We start from the raw sequence: 12,761 nt of genomic DNA on the forward strand, positions 1-12,761 counted from the left end.
TTATCATCGGAAGGCCGAGGAGCTATACGGAATTCAGCATGCCTTGGGGTACTGGTGCGAGCTTCCTGAACAAGAGCGTCCTCGGGTGACTCATCCACCGAGGGGGTTCATTTCCGTGTATACTCACCATTTGGAGAATGGTCTCCGCTTTCCTTTGGATCCGTTCGTATCCGAGCTTTTGGTGTCGTACAACATTAGTTTGGCCCAGCTCACACCCAAATCTATGAGGCACATAATCGGATTTAGATGGGTGTGTGACTTCGTCAATTTCCCTTGCTCTGTCGCTATTTTTCGGGATCTTCACGATCTGGTTCTCAACCATGCTTCCAAGGGTGATGGGTATGGTTGGTGGACCATTGTCAACAAGAAGTCCCGAAAGAGGGGGGATCCGAACTACATCACGGCGTACCCCTACCTTAGCTCTGACCACAATTGGAAGACGGAGTGGTTGCTCGTCCGTGTGCCGACGGATCCGAAGCATCCCAACTTTTATCGTCCTCCGAAGTGGTTCGTGGCTCCTGATCCTGATATGAGGGGTGTGGCAGCTCCAGATCGGAACCATCGCCACTATGTGGACCTCCTCCAGTGGTTCTTGGCTCAAGAGGATAACCATCGACTGCCGTCTAGCTGGCTCCCGAATCTCAATTACATTTTGAGGGAGGACATTCTTGCTGTTGCCGGTCTCAGCAGGATTTTTGACAGGGGTAGGTGTCTTTCGGCTGAGACCGTTTTTTCAGTGAGTTTGTCCTCTCTCCTGTTTCGTTTTGCTGACATGTTTTGTGCTTTGTTTTTGCAGAGTACGGCTTTAGCTGCATTGATCCTAAGAAGTTGGGCATTTCTTTGGATTTGAAGACTATTCACGACCCGGCTCCCGAGTACAAGTTCGGAAAAGATAACCCTCGTAATCCTCGTCTGAAGGATTACGTGTTGTCTCCTTCGGGGGTTGCTCGGATATCCGAAGTTCGAGCTGATCCGTGGGATTTCGCCTCTTCTGTTGAAGCTGTTCCTGTGAAGGTTGTGCTTCCTGAGTTGAAGACAACTTCGGACCTGGTGAGTGTTCATTTATAAGCTCGATTTTCTGTTTATCTTTTTCTTTTCGGTTGGCCGTCGGCTAACGTCTTGGTCCTGGACCATCTTTTTAGGGTCCTGGGACTGACGCTGTGCCGCGTGCCGTTCCTTCGGTTTCATCTCCGGCTCGGATAGATATCACTTTATCTAGGAACCGGGTATTTCCCGCTTTTTTCTCTATTTCTTCCTTTTTCTTCTTTTATATTCGTTGACCCTTGGTCTCCCCTTTTTAGGATCAACGCAAAAGGAAGGGTAGCACTCTTTTGAGGCCGTCCACGCATCCGAAGAAAGCGAAGGCTTCTCAGCCCTCGGAGAAGGTATTTGTTCTGACTTGGATTTTTTGTAGTTCGTTTCTCCCTTTTTCGGAAACTAATCTTTGAACGCTTGCTATGTAGGAAGCGGTTTCGGAAGTCATGCCTCCTCCTAAGAATCTTCTTCACTTCATGCCCTTGCCAGGGCAGAAGTTAAAGAGTGTGGTGGTTGCTGAACCGCCGCCCGTGGATCAGCCGCTGGTCGAGGAAGATATCATCCCTTCTCCCCTTAAACCATCTGCTGCTTTGGGGATCGAAATCCAGGATATCACCGAGGTGATGGAGGCGATTGAAGCCGATTTTGTTCCTGGTTCGGATGTCCCTGAGGTAGCTGGGGAGAAGAAGGAGTCTGCTGATCTTCCCTTCGAGAGGGAGAAGAGTCCAGACAAGGAGATGATAGATCTCTCGGGCCCCGAAGCTGCGGTCCCCGAGGTTCAGAAGGAGGTTCCCTCTGCTGGAGAGGAGGAGCAGCCCGAGCAAGGTTTGACGAGGAAGAGGCGCCACTCAACTTTGGGTTCTACTTCTACCTCGGCCCTGGATAGGCTGATCCATGCTGATCCCTGTTCGGATGTTCCGCTAAAACGGATCCCCGAAGAAGTAAGGGAGGCGATGGCTCGATATGCCAGGGCTCCGATTTTGGGAGAGGACCCCTTGGCTCACGTGGGATCCTTGGTGGGCCCCGAGGCTGCTCGGGAGAATCTGCTTCGTGCTAACCCGCAGTGGAGGGTTCCTGGGGCCGAAGAGAGGAATCCGGCTATGATGGCCCAGTACTATCTGAACGAGGTAATTTGCTAGATTTTTCTCTTTGAGTTGTGTTTTTGTTTTATGTTTTTCCTATTTTGCTCATCTTTCTCTCGTTCCCAGGCTGTTTTCTGGTCTTCGTTCGCTTCCGAGTGTAGCTCGGTTGAGGAGAAACAACTGAGGAAATATCGTGAGGCTTATGCTCGTGATATTCCCATTTTGGACCAGAAGGCTGGGCAACTCCTCTCCGAGCTTACGGAACTCAAGCAGCTGTACCTTCACTATAGTCGCGAGGCTAGAGAGTCTGCTGAGAAGATCGGGGCCGAGGTTGGCCAGCTCATCTTCCGAGTTGAAGAGGATGCTGAGAAGATCGCTTCCTTTGCTGAGGAAAAGAAGGATATGGCCGCTAAGTTCGCTAGCGAACTTGAGGAAAAAGATAGACTCTTCCAGGAGATGAAGTCTAAATTTGAAGCGGCCGACAAGGAGCATAAAGAGGCGGAGTTAAGGCTCCACCATTTTGTCCAGCATCGGGAGCTGATCCAGCAGCAAGCTGATAAGGTGCCTGTCCTTCGGCTGAAGCTTCGGGAAAAGGATGACTATATTCGGAAGCTGGAGCAGGAGCGAGTCAACCTCTACACTGCTGATCAGTGTAGAGAGCAGTATTGGAATGGCATCCTGGGTGCTCGGCGCATGTTTGCGAAGCACATGCCTCACTTCCCTTGGAACGAGAAAGTTCCTCTATGGATGCAGGCCGAGGACCACTTGGTGGAATGCCAAGCTGATCGGGATGAAGCTGAAGCTGAACGCCAAGCTGCTCTTGCAGAGGCTCGGGCCCAGAAGGCAACTTCCGAAGGTGATACCACTGCTGGGGGTTCTTCGAAGGATGCTCCCCTAGGGGCCGCTCCTGAGACTCCCAAGAGTTAGGGATTCGGGCAGTCGTCTTCTTCAGAGTCGGTCGGTTCCAGTTGAGGACTTCCGAATATGTGCTTGCTTTTCCCCCTTTTGCCTCGGCGCTGCGTTGTACTCATTTCTTTTTGCTTTCTTTAGTACTTCGGTAGGCCGGTATTGTCTGTTGATGGCTGCCGATTTTAACTGTTTCATTTTGTTTTCAATTTTTGAGGTTTTCAGTGTATTTGTACTCCCCCCAAATATTGAATAAAAAATGAATGTTTGTTACTTGGCTGCTTCTTTTCAATTTGTACTTTCGCAATTTTAGGTCTTTAGATCCGTAGATTTCTCGAGCTCCTCTTTCTGTAGACTTGCTAAAAACCTTTTGATCTTGCGAGCTCTTTACATCCGTAGATCTGTTAAGAGACTTTTTAACTTTTGCGAGTTCTTCAAATCCGTAGATCTGCTAAGAGACTCTTTGACTTTGCGAGTTCTTCAAATCCGTAGATCTGTTAAGAGGCTCTTTAGTTTTGCGAGTTCTTCAAATCCGTAGATCTGCTAAGAGACTCTTTAGTTTTGCGAGTTCTTCAAATCCGTAGATCTGCTAAGAGACTCTTTAGTTTTGCGAGTTCTTCAAATCCGTAGATCTGCTAAGAGACTCTTTAGTTTTGCGAGTTCTTCAAATCCGTAGATCTGCTAAGAGACTCTTTAGTTTTGCGAGTTCTTCAAATCCGTAGATCTGCTAAGAGACTCTTTAGTTTTGCGAGTTCTTCAAATCCGTAGATCTGCTAAGAGACTCTTTAGTTTCCAGACTCTTCAAATCCGTCGATCTGCTCAGAGGTTTGGATTGTTCTTCCGATCTCTTGTGGTTCGGAAACCTGGGCAAGAGATCGCTAGTATGCCTCTTTAGTTATGCCTTCGGCGATCCGTGGATCTGAGCCGGAGTTTTATAACTTGATTCGAGCGACTGTTTGTTGCGAACAAATTTTATCAGGGTACCGCGAATCCGAGGATTCTGGACGATTCCCTGAAGTGTATGATTTGGTCATTTCTTGCATTTTATCAAGGAATGGGCAAAGTCAACCTGTTTTTAGTCTCGGATTGATCAGATCCGAGGCTGCATATATATATAAAGGGACAATAATTATAGAGATAAGTTTAATGAAACACATGGTGCCAATGGCTTTCCTCTTCTCATTAAACAACTTACTTGGTTCACAGACAGGGATCATACAAAATATTTCTTGAGAACATCGGTATTCCAATGGTTCTTCAGGATTGTTCCATCTAACTGTTTCAGCATATACGTGCCTGGCCTTTTTTCGGAATGGATGATGTATGGTCCTTCCCAAGTGGCTGAGAGTTTGCCATGGATCCGTCCTTTCTGAACCGAGGCGGCGTTTCTGAGTACTAGATCACCGACTTTTAGGGGTCTGGCGTTGACTCTTCGGTTGTAATGCTTGTTGACCCTCTGCAAATAGGCTGCGTTGAGTGTCCTTGCATCGTTCCGAGCTTCGTCCAGTAGATCGAGAGCTTCGGATAGAAGTTGATTGTTGCTTTCTCCTTGGAGCCCATCATATCTGTTGTATGCCTGGATCCTCAGGCTTTCTATTCCGATTTCCACAGGAATTACAGCTTCGGATCCGTATACAAGGTGGAACGGTGTTTGTCCGGTAGCTTCTTTTTCAGTGGTCCGAAGGGACCATAGCGTTCCGGGTAGCTCTTCTAACCATTTGTTTTTGTCATCCTCGACTCTTTTCTTGAGTGCGTTGAGGATGAGTTTGTTAGCAGCTTCGGCTTGCCCGTTGCTTTGTGGGTGACAGACTGCCGAGTACGCTAGGTGTATGCCGAACTGTTTGCACCACTTTTGCAACGGGGTGTTGTCGAACTGTTTCCCGTGGTCGAAGACCATCAGTCTTGGTATGCCGAACCTTGTGATGATGTTCTGCCATATGAACTTGCGGACCTGAGGTTCGGTGATGGAGGAGACAGCTTCGGCTTCGATCCATTTGCTAAAATAGTCGACTCCTACAATCAACCACTTCTTCTGGTTCGTCGCTGAGGGGAAGGGACCAATGATGTCTAACCCCCACTGTGCGAATGGTAAGGGATACAGTGTTGATTGTAGGGTTTGAGCTGGTTGATGGATGGCTGGTGCGAACTTTTGGCATTTCTCGCATTTCCTTGCCATCTGCTTTGCCTCGGAAACCATAGTGGGCCACCAGTACCCAGCCCGAAGGGCTTTATGTGCTAATGTCCTACCTCCAATGTGGTTTCCGCATATCCCGAGGTGGATTTCCCTTAGGATGTAGTCAGCGTCTGTTGGACCCACACATTTTAGCAACGGAGCAGAGAATGATTTCCTCATGAGCTCTCCTTCGGCGCTGATGATGAACCATCTGTTGAATCTTTTCAGTTTTCTCGCTTGCAGCTTATCTTCGGGAAGTTCTCCCCTTTCTTTGTATGCAACTACTGCGTCCATCCAGCTAGGTTCGGTACGTAAGCTGCATACTGTGGTGGGTAGCAAGTCGATGCTTCTCTTTTGGTGAACTTCCACGTGGACCGACCTGTTTAGGTCGACGAGTGTTGAGCTTGCGAGTTTTGACAGTGCGTCTGCTTGCGTGTTCTGTCCTCGGGGAATGAGGATGACTTCAAAGGATCTTAACTTTGACGTTAAGGATTTAATTTTTGCTAAATAGGCTGTCATGCTGGGCCATTTGGCCTCATACTCCCCTCGGATCTGGTTGGCTACAAGCTGGGAATCAGTTTTGAGGCGAACATGTTCGGCCTCCAGGGATAAACAAAGCTCTATCCCTGCGATTGCGGCCTCGTATTCGGCCTCGTTGTTGGTTGCTTTGAAGCCGAACTTCAATGCATACTCTATGCTTTTCCCCGTCGGGGGGATTAGTACAACTCCTGCCCCTGAGCCGTTTACTGTGGAAGATCCGTCAGTGAAGACCTCCCAAGTGCTTTTCGTATCATCCAACATTTCCTGGTATGAGCACTCGGCCAAGAAGTCTGCCAATGCTTGTGCTTTGATTGCTGTCCTCGGCTGATATTTGATGCCGAACTCTGATAGTTCGAAGGCCCAGGCAGCCAATCTTCCTGACCTCTCTATTTTGTCGAGTACTTTTTCGAGCGGTTGGTCAGTTAGCACTGTGATCTGGTGGGAGTCGAAGTATGGCCTCAGTTTTCGTGCAGCTACCACTACTACATATGCGACTTTCTCGATGAGTGGGTACCGGGTTTCGGCTCCTGTGAGTGTTCGGCTGGTGAAGTAGATTGGCTGTTGCTTCTTTTCTTCTTCCCGAAGAAGCACTGCGCTGACGGTTCCAGGGCTAACTGCGACATATAGGTACAGGGTTTCCCCCTCCTTTGGTCTGGCCAGTGTCGGCAGTTGAGCTAGGTGGGCTCTGAGTTGCTGAAAAGCTTCTTTTTGCTCCTGTTCCCATATCAGTTCGGGATCCACTTTCCTCGGGACCCCCTTTTTCTTGACTGGTTCTGCTTCTCCTCCGGGGAGGTTCTTTGGTTTCAGTGCCTTGAAGAAGGGGGCTCCCTTGTCCGAGGCTTTTGATATGAACCTTGTTAGTGCGGCTAACCTGCCGGTTAGCCTCTGCACATCTCTCTTGGTCTTCGGCTCGGGTAAATCCAATGCCGCTTGGACTTTGTCTGGGTTCGCATCAATTCCTCTTTCGCTCACCATGAATCCGAGGAACTTCCCTGACTTCACCCCGAAGACGCATTTTTTTGGGTTCAGCTTCATGCTGTATTTCCTCAGATTTCCGAAGGTCTCTGCCAAGTCTTTGACATGGTCTTCCTCCTTGATGCTTTTTACGATGGAGTCATCCACGTAGACCTCCACATTCCTCCCTTTCTGGTCGGCGAAGACGTGGTCAACTAACCTCTGGTAGGTGGCTCCGGCATTTTTCAAGCCGAAAGGCATCATTTTGTAGTTGAACACTCCTGCGCTTGTGATGAACGCTGTCTTTGCCCTGTCATCGGGGTGCATGAATACTTGGTGGTAGCCTGAAAAGGCATCCATGAAGCTGAGCAGTGCATGGCCGCTGGTGGAGTCAACCAGTTGATCTATCCTTGGCAGGGGATAGCAGTCTTTGGGGCAGGCTCGGTTCAGATCTGTGAAATCTACGCACATTCGCCATGAGCCGTTCGCTTTCTTGACCATCACCACGTTGGCCACCCACTTCGGATACATGCATGGTTCGATGAATCCGGCCTCTTGCAACTTTTTAACTTCCTCGGCGATGGCTTTGTTTTTCTCCGAGGAGTAATTTCTCTTTTTTTGCTTGATTGGCCGAGCTTCAGCGTTGACATCCAGCTTGTGACAAATCAGCTTCGGATTTATCCCTGGCATATCTGCTGCTGACCATGCAAAGATGTCTTTGTGATCCCTGAGTAGTCGGATTAAATCGATTCGGAGCCCCGAGCTTAGGCCCTTGCCTATTCGGACGCTCCTGTCTGAATTATCTTCGAGGAAGATATCCTCCATTTCTTGATCTGGTTCGGGAGATAGGGTTTCGGGGCGGGCATCAACTTCTGCGGGAGACAAGCTTCTCGTGCTTGCTCTTCTCCTTTTTGCCTCGCTTTCCTCTCCCTTAGCTCCCTTTCCTTCCTCGGGGCCGTCCTCCAATTTGGGTTTTCGGACAGCAGTGTGGCAGGTTCTTCTCGCCACTTCTTGATCACCTCTGATTCGTTCGGCGAATCCTGCATCCGAGACGTATATCATCAGCTGGTGGTATGTGGAGGGGACTGCTTGCATCTTGTGAATCATGGTTCTCCCCATGATTACGTTGTATACGGAGTCGCAGTCCATCACCAAAAATTCGTCCCGAAGGGTTTTTGCTGCCTGGCCTTCGCCCACTGTGACTGGCAGGGTGATCTTTCCTCGAGGGATAGCTGCGGATCCGTTGAATCCGATCAGAGGATAACTGACTTTCGTCAGTGCTTCCTCTGGTTCTTCGAGGATCAGCTGCTCGAAGCAGTTTCTGAAGATGATGTTGACGGCACTTCCTCCGTCGACTAACACTCGATGTACGTTGTGGTTGTTGAGGTCCATGGAAATGACCAGAGGATCGTCATGTTTGTACTGGACTCCGAAGCAATCATCAGCAGTGAAGGTCATGTTCGGGGGGTGTGGTTGGTTGTCTCCAACCGCGCTGAAGTTGACCCGATGGGAGAGGGCTCTTAGGTGTTTTTTGCTGGCCTGGCCAGACTTCTGTCCCCCGAACACCACTAGGATGTCATTTTTCTTGTGCCCTGTTTCTTCGTAGACCCTTTTCTGGGGTTGCTCGTGTTGTTTGCCGCTTGCGGCCTTTTCTTTTTCCTCCCTTCGGTCTAACAAGTATTGTTTCAGGTAGCCTCGGCGAACGAGGTCCTCAATGTTGTCTTTCAGCGAGTTGCATTCTTCGGTATGGTGACCGAAGTCATCATGGAACTCGCACCATTTGTTCTTGTTTCTCCGAGCTGGGTTGGACTTGAGCTTCCCAGGTAGTTTCCACTTTTCGTCATTTCTATTGAGGCTGAATATCTCCTTTCGGGGCAGAGCTAGTGGAGTGTAGTTGGTGTACTTGGGTTGAAGTTCACCCCTTCTCCCGTCTTTCTTCGGGCTCATCTCTCTAGCTCCTACTTTCTCTTTCCCCTTCCTTGAGCCGCCCTCGGGCTTGCTCTGAGTATTCTTTGTGTCTCTCGGATCCGACGATCCTTTCAGTCTTGCAGCGGCCTTGTTGAACTCTTCGGTTCTGATGAACGCATCAGCCATTTGGAGCACGTCAGCTATTCTGGAGGGGTTCTTCATTGAGAGTTCGTCACGGAATTTCCCTTCCTGGAGCGCGTGCTTCAAGGCGAAGATGGCCACGTCTGGCTGCAAGTTTGGTATGTTTGTTGATTCCTTCATGAATCTGGCCATGAATTCTCTCAGACTTTCGTCTCTTTCTTGTTGGATTGAGGTCAGTTCTGCTGTGGTTCGCTCGGGGCGATTGTTGCTCACGAACTGTGTGCAGAATCTCTTTTTCAGCTTTTTCCAACTCTTGATCGATCCCTTCGGCAGCGATCTAAACCACTCTCCCGCCACTCCGGTTAGCGTGGTTGGGAAATATTTACACCAGCATGCTTCGGAGTAGGGACTCAAGAACATCTGCTGCTCGTAGGAGATGACATGATCCCTCGGATCTGTGATTCCGCTGTAGGTTAGGTGAGCTGGCAGTCTTACCTTCGGTATTTCTTCCATGATCAGCTCGTCCGAGAAAGGGGATGACGTAGGAGTCATGATTCTTTTCCCGAGTCTAGCCCTGATGCCTTCGTTTGCCGAGGCTCTGTGATTAGAACGTTCGGGCGTACGATGGGGGCTAGGGGTTCGATCATGCCTCCCGTCTCTTCTTCTTTCTCGGCTACTGACCTCGGGTCGCTCGCCAGATCTGCTCGACTCACCTACCCCGAGTCTCGTATGGATCGAAGGTCTTAACCTTGAGTGGACCGAGGGCCTCAACCTGCTGAGTACCGAGCTTCGGATCCGAGGATTACGAGTAGTTGATTCGCTTTGGAGAGCTGTTGGAGTAGGCGATGGTCTCGCAAACCAATCTGGTTGCTGTTGTGCCCTTTTTTGGGTGTCCCACGTGCTTTCCATCCACCTCGACGTCAAGTGTGTACCTGTCAAGGGAAGGAGTTCTCGTTCGGGTCTGGACACTTCCACACTGGGTGGCTCGTTCAGCCTTCGCCTGGTCCTCCTCTCTTCTCTGCGGTCATTTGCCAGTCCTTGCTGCTTCTCATTGAAGAGGAAGTTTTGCATGATGGTCATGGCCGCAGTGAGCTCTTCCCTAGTTGGAATCGGAGGTCCTGCGTTTGTGGCGGTCGTAGCTCTGCTTGGCTGTGACCTCGCCATCGATTGAGGGTGCCCTTCTTGGTCAGATTCTGAATCTGACCGCACCATCATATCGTCGTCATTGTTGTTAACAACATCGTTCACCATTTTCGCGGAAAGAGGTGATTGATGTCTTTCAAAGGCTTTGAAGTGTTCTTCCCCACAGACGGCGCCAAATTGTTCCGGTGTTGTAAAGATGGAAACAATGGGCTTCGAATGAAGGCCCTTTTGTATGTGTTGAAGATCTTGCTTGTTTGAATGAGTGGGGTCCGAATTCACCTGCACAAGAGCAAAGTCACTAGCCTCGGGGGTGTTTCCGAGGAAAGCCCCTCCGATGCCTAAGTAAGAATGATGCTCGGATTCTAGAGAGAAGTTCTCTAGAAGAGTAGTCTTAAGGCGATAAATTGGACGTACCTTGAGGTGTGAGCCTTGGCGGCCTATTTATAGTGTTTGCATAATAAATGCCCATAGGTCATTTATTGTTATTGGGCCTTGGGCCTTAATGGATGGCTGAATAGCCATTGGTAGGTTTGATGTTGTCGTTTAGAGCCATTGGGCTTTGGACTTAGTGGCCCAATTGAGAATCAATTGGGAGCCCAAACAGTATGAGTAAACTTTGTCAAGGTGGTTGATAAGCTCACAATCTACTTGCTTACTAGCTCTTTGTCATATACTTGGTTATATGTTTATGTTATCTTGTACTTGTGTTATATGTTTATGTTATCTTGTACTTGCTTACTAGCTCTTTGTCATATACTTGGTTATATGTCTTCTAAGATGAATTATTATCTTTGGAGATTATGTTTTTTTTGTTAATTATTTTATGATTTCTTGAATGTTTTATCCATGGATAAGTTGTCGTTATTTTTGAAGTACACAAACTTATGAGATAATTAAAGTAGTTATTTAGCCACATTTTTCTTGGAAATAATAGATTAGTGAAAGAAATGAAAAAAATTTATCAGTTATTAAAATCATAATTACTACTCCACCTGCTTTTGAAATGTATTGATTAAATTTGTTTGTTTTAGACCATGTTTTGCTGGTCTTAAAAATAATTAGGTAGTGCTTTATGTGAGTTCAAGAATTGAAGGGGGGTAATTGCAACTTTTGTATAATAGTTTGAATAGATTGGTTTCAATGTTTGAATTAATTGGTTTCATTAGCAAAATTATTTTGTGATTTTTGAATGAAATGGAATCTTATGTTTGGCCAGGAAAGGTGAAAGGGATTATGTTACAATCTCGAGTTAGGGAGGTAATTTGTATGAATGGACAATGCCAGAGCTGTATAATAGAACACGAATATCAAAGATGAGTGATGACTTTCTCAGCCTGCCCCTGAATTGAATGAGCAGGATGAACAGTTTATTCCAAACGAGGCAAAGAGGTGGTGGAGATATTGTTGCTTTGCCGCCGTCGTTGACTACCTGGGTATTGCGGTATTTTCTCTCTCTTACCTTGATTTCCACACACTAGTTTATAATTGTGTTTTTTTTTTATTATGAATTTAGGATTTATTTATGTTGGTTAATTTGTAAATTTAAGTATTTTTTGCGATTGTTTGAGCTTTTACTTTGATTTTGGGTATTTAATATTAAACTAGTGTGTAGCTCGGGGATGCCCCGGTTGCTACATTGAATAACTAAAGTTTTAGATTTTTTTTGAGCTCGATATTTGACCAAAATACTTGTATTCTATAGAATGAAAAGTATCCGTTAAGTTCGTCAATTACAAAGACAGGCTAAGTCATTTATCATGGCAAGTAAGTTTTCAATCATATCATCTTACAATTTGTATAATTTGTTTTATCGTGGAACTAAGTGCGTCAAATTAATAAACAATAAATTAGGTATATATGCAGCTATGTAAGGCAATCCTATAATTTATTCTTATGAGACTTATGACATCATGTTTCTTCATGGTCGTCATAATGCTAGAACTTTAAAAGTCACATAAAAATTTATTTGTTTTAGACTTCATGTGAACATTTATTTATACATTAATGTGAATAGATAAACCACAATTGGTGGTTGGTTAAGATGGTAATGAGAATTACCATCCACATTTGAGGTCTATTGTTCGAACCTCGTTATATTGATTTTTGGTTGTCCATTACATAATACTTAGTGAATGGATGATGTGGCGTGAGGAGAGTACTACGTGACACATATACATTTTCCACAACGCCTTTTAATATATTAGTATAGATTCATTCAACGAACTTGACTTATTAGATCTTCTTTGTTTGATTTGTGTGTGGTCTACAAGATTGATAGAGACATGATACCAACAGCTCATCAGAAAGCTCAAGTTGGTTTTAAACTAGTACGATATCTATTTCCCCCAATACTAATCATGATGATTATTCAATGGGGGTTGCTAAATGCAGCATGATTTTACTTAACGCAACTCTTTTTTCTTTCATTTGTTTCATTCTGGAAAAAAAAAACCTAACCCCCACTTTTATTGTTTTCTCTCAACCTTTTCCCCTATTATTTTTATTCACGTAAACTTGAATTTTTTTAGTGTAACGTGTATGTGATAAAATTAGAATACGTATTTGGATTGACATGGACGATTTTTTTTGAATTGGAAGACCTTGGAATTGAGGTAATATTCGTTTTTTTCTTTTTTTTCGAGTCACTTCATGTAACTTATATGAAATATACACTTCCATTTTGTACAGATTGAACAAAACAGAATTAGCTATTTCGTATAGATTGAAGATAGTGGAACTAACTATTTCGTACAGATTGAACAAAATAGAGTTAACTATTTCATACAGATTGAACAAAATATAGTTAACTATTTCATACAGATACCAAAGAATTAAAAAGGGTATTTCTGATTTTTTACAGGGATGCGCCAAGGTAATTG

The 12,761-nt window shown here is 46.1% G+C and overlaps 1 long non-coding RNA gene across 1 annotated transcript; it reads left to right on the forward strand.

The window, feature by feature from the left end:
- The first annotated feature begins 1,175 nt into the window (after positions 1 to 1,175).
- LOC130459269 (uncharacterized) lies at positions 1,176 to 1,531 on the forward strand. The gene is made up of 2 exons (XR_008918547.1): positions 1,176 to 1,385; positions 1,464 to 1,531. It is a non-coding gene; the product is annotated as an uncharacterized lncRNA (long non-coding RNA).
- The last annotated feature ends 11,230 nt before the right edge of the window (positions 1,532 to 12,761 follow it).

Source organism: Spinacia oleracea, chromosome 4 (genome assembly GCF_020520425.1).
Source record: "Spinacia oleracea cultivar Varoflay chromosome 4, BTI_SOV_V1, whole genome shotgun sequence".
NCBI lineage: Eukaryota > Viridiplantae > Streptophyta > Magnoliopsida > Caryophyllales > Amaranthaceae > Spinacia > Spinacia oleracea.